Raw genomic sequence first — 4,686 nt, 5'->3', positions numbered from 1 at the left:
TCTTGTCACTTTAACATGCTTCTGACTCCTCCTCATATCTTAATGCTTATTGCCTTGTTTATATACCTGTGATCATCTCTATAGCTTTTATTTTGAACCAGAATCCTGATCTCCGCGTTTCTGATCTCAGGATCAGTAACCCAATACTGATTGTCCCCTTGCTTCATATTTTTGGATTAACAGTCTTTACTTTCTTTTTTTGTTACAGGTATTTTTATTAACAGACCATTAGAAAAATAATCATGGTAGAGACCTTTAGTTCATTCTTCTAATAAGCCTGTTGATCTGGTCTTCCCTGTTACCAGCATCTCATCTTCCACAAAATACGTAGTCTTTTTTTTTTCATTCCGCCTCATGGAGGGGATAATTTGAAGGGCCACAGGAAGTTGTTGGCAGCTTTGAAGTGCTTGCCAATGGTGTAGATCTCATGGATCAAGTCCTCCATGAAGATAATTCTGTATTTACCAAGAGATTTTGCAATAAGGGCATTATCCATCAGAGCAATTCTCTGTTTCTTCATCTGGCCATAACTACGTTTGTAAATCAAGTCATATGCAGACTTCAGGTTTGGGTAACCCCATGCAATGTATGGTTCCACAGTCCTCAGCATGTTAACCAAAGTCTTGTTCAGCTTAACAAAAGTGCCATTGAAGATTTGGCAAAGACCAAGAAGCTGCAATACTTTTTGGACCTTTGGGCTGACACCATTGATACCTCTGATTCTGATCACAAAAGCTAACTTGGGTTCAACAGGTACATAGTAGTTGCCAGCTTTGTGTGCCATTCTAGCCAGCAATATTTCACTACTGTACATCTGTCTGTACTCCTTATGGTAGGCTTTAGCTTTTTCATAGACAACTTTTCTCCGTATTTTACGGAGCTTTTTTAATAGTCATCTTTTTCTTCAAGCATTTGGCCTTCAGTATTGCAAAAGCCTTTAGCTTTTTCAAAAGAGATTCTGGAATGAATGGTAGCTTCTTTTCTTCTACACCTACCATGATTCTAGCCAGAAAACAAGCCAGCATTTACTTTCAATAACTCTTTATACCACACATACAGTATCGAAAGCGGAAGATCTCTGGTTCTATGGCCCAGTGAAGGGATGAATTGTTAGCAAGAGCCATAGTACTTAAAATTTTGCCAAGGAATTCAGAAATTTTTTATAAAAATTCTTTTAGCCAAAAGAAATTCAAGCTATTTTGAGGTCCAAGGCTGTCTTCATTGATGATACAACAATGTCCAAAAGTTTTCTGGATGTTCCTTATTCCTTTATGGGGTTCCTTTATAGGATAGCACTTGAAAAGGCCTTAGCTTAAAAGGGCCAAGATCTCCCACTGCATCCCTGGGCCATCCAGTCATCCTGATCAATATCTGGCCACTGGACCCAGATGTCTCTGGAGGAGAGAGTGAGGCTGGTGACCTTGCACAGCCCTCCCTCACTCAAATCAAAGTCAGCTGCAAGTCATGTCATCATTTCCCTGATATCATAGTCCTCTTTGAGAATGAAGGACAAACCACACAAAGCATTTTTTCCTTTATTCTATATTGTATCCTTTTGAAGATATCACAAGTACTCATCATTGAACAAAGGTTTAATACTATTTATTACGTTCTAGGCATTGTCCTAGGTCAGGGGTGGGGAATTTACAGCCTCCAGGTCTTTGTCTGAATCCAAACTTCACAGAACAAATCTCTTAATAAAAGGATTTGTTCTGTAAAACTTGGACTCTCAAAAGGCCACACCCAAGGACCTAGAAAGCCACATGTGTCTTTGAGGCCACAGGTTCCCCACCCCTGTCTTAGGTGCTAGGGTTACAAACACAAATAATGGAAAAAAAATCTCTTCTCTGGAATGTTCTCTTCTGGGACATCAAAGTTTGACCCCATCCCTGATTTGAAGTTCCTAAGGTGCTGGAGATTTCCAGTTTGCTCTCTCATCTCCCGTCATCTAACTTGTCATGATTCTGGCAGAATTTCCTTATTATCTACACATTATGCATACCACCATAATATCTCATGGGGCCTGACCCCTCCATAATTGTATGTATGTGATACTTGTTTTATTGAAGAAGGATCTGTAAGATTCAGTAGTACCTGCATTTTATGATTTATGTTTAGCTCTCTTCAGTCTACTTCCTTCTATTTCCTTATGGTTCAAATGCCTGACTTGGGAGTTCTATATTACCTATCATACAACTCATATTCAGTTAATTAATTTGTTAATTATTAATTAGAATACTTATATTCTCTTACTCTTAAATGAAAAGACTTTGGGGGCACTTATTATTGGAGTGTACATTATTTTATGTATGAATCACTTCTAACCAAAAAGTACTTGGCAGGTGGAATATCATTGCTTTTACAAGCTCCCTAGGTTCCTTCTTACTAAGCCTTATTAATCTTACTCAATAGAGAATGGTAGAAATAGGAGAATTTGGACTGCAAAACAAAAGCCCTACCCAGGATCCCCTTCTCTCTGCTTCAGATTGTATAAAAAGACACAAATACCTTTCAAAAGAAAATAAGTTAGGTTCAGGGTACTTAGCAAGCCTACACTGATACCACATCGAATATTACAGAATTTGTACAGAGGGCCCTGTGTTTTTGTACACAGGTATAAGAAGTGCTATACTTACAGACTTGGTCAACATTTACAATCCATAGAGCGACCACTGGAAAAATTTCACTTAAGAAAGTGAGTACTTAATAACCTTGCTAAAAATTAAAAAAAAAAACCCAGATAAGTTTTACAATGAGCAACATGTCTCCCCAATATCATGTGGTTTCTCTTTACACTATAGATACTTGCCCTAGCAGTCACCCTCTTTTCAGGCCACATAGCTAGACAGTGCAAAAGGTTGAATGAGTTGTAATTGGGTAGAATGTGTCTTATGCCCTAAGTAGAGGATAAGAATGGAAGGATGGGAAAAGATAGCTGAATGTTTCACTTCTTACTTATGGAATTACAATTATTTTCCATCACTAAGTTGACACTTGACAGATTGTGGTTGGCAGTCCTTTTGCTCATGTTCCATTGAATTATAATCCCTACCGAATATAGCATATTTTCTGACCCACTGAAAACAAAAGAAATAACAGAAAAACAGAAAAGGGCATTTTCCAGTTTTACTTTGCTATCTTCAGTTTTAAACTCTGCTTGTGGTTGTTTCAGTTTTTCCTGCTAGCTATCAAGTCCTGGTCAGATTGAAATTGAACCTGTATACAAAAGATTTCATCATCCTTTTTCTATAATTATTTTCTATGTCTTTCACCTCTGGTGCAACAACCTCTAACCATTCCATCATTCTATAATAGTCAATCAAGAGCTTTACCCACAAAAATCCAAATATTATCCTAAATTAATTTAAAAAGAAATATTCGAACATGAAAATCAGTATAGTATAAATATTTTATAAAAGAAATGGCAATAAAATATTTAGTTCTGTTATTCACTAAAGGAGAATAGCTAACTAATTTTATAATAATCCAGATACTGCAAATGTAATGATTTTTACTATGTAGTATTTTAAAACCTCACTTTTGGTCTTTTTGAAATATAGGAACCATTGCACATATCATATCATTTTTTTCCTGAGTTACCATGAACTAGAGACATATGTGTGTATATGTTTGTATCTATCTATATCGCATATGCTCATAAAATGCAGATTATCTTCACTATTACAGCAAATCACAATGAAATATAATAAAATACATATTCAAATTTCCATTAATATCATGGAGATATTTACCAATCCATATTCAGATATGACATACTCTGAGAATCTGTATTGATCATCAGGGAACTACTTAATCTACTCAAATAAGACAATACTAATTAATGGCAGCCTGGTACTTAAAAGTATTAATCCTTCTCAAGGCTTAATGCACACCTATAAAATATATCACACTGATAAAATTACAAGTTCTTTAGGAGAACTGGTTAAAATTATTATGATAACAATTTTCAGCAATCTACTGCCATAGGGTCTATAATATCTAGAATTAAGACACTGAAAAGCTTTCCTGGATTTTTATCCTTTTAATGTATTTTCTGGGTTGAGTTATCAACATTAACAATTAATGAATGAGTATTTTAACAGTATCAAGAAAGATATGTAGCCTTGTGTGGTGGGAAAGTTTTGTTTGCCAGAGGATGTAAAATGAATTCTTAACACTGCTATCTAGGTTTCTTACTATGTTCTCAAGAATGACTATGTAATTGATTAAATAAAATGAGATCCATTACACACTACTGTTTTGTTCTATTCATATCCTGATTAAATGCTGCCAATGTTTATTGTAATAGCCATACTCCCTTGGGATAACCTAGAGAAGAGCTCAGAATTTCCAATATATCTGCAATTGGAAATTCTAAGTTAGATATTGGAAGAACACTCCGACTAGAAACTTTCATTAATATTTGACCCCAACTTGCCATCTCTACTATCATGGCCAGGAGATGGTGCACATATTTTCTTCTTCTTATATTATCAGGGGATAACTCATGGATCCACAACAGAGGTCTTTATGCACTTTGTCACTAGTAAAGGAATTGAATTAGTTCAAGCCCAGTGAGAGGTGAGTATGAGGATAATAGAACAGCACCAGACACCCTGATCTTGACCAAATTTAAGAATTAGTGATTATTAAACTAAAAAATGCCCTCTAGTACTGAACCTTGTA

The 4,686-nt window shown here is 35.7% G+C and overlaps 1 pseudogene; it reads right to left on the bottom strand.

Annotated features, from left to right (window-relative positions):
* Positions 1–215: 215 nt before the first annotated feature.
* Positions 216–998, bottom strand: LOC118839222 (annotated as a pseudogene).
* Between the last annotated feature and the right edge of the window lie 3,688 nt (positions 999–4,686).

Source organism: Trichosurus vulpecula, chromosome 2, assembly GCF_011100635.1.
Source record: "Trichosurus vulpecula isolate mTriVul1 chromosome 2, mTriVul1.pri, whole genome shotgun sequence".
Taxonomy (NCBI): domain Eukaryota; kingdom Metazoa; phylum Chordata; class Mammalia; order Diprotodontia; family Phalangeridae; genus Trichosurus; species Trichosurus vulpecula.
This window is presented reverse-complemented; position numbering and strand designations above follow the sequence as displayed.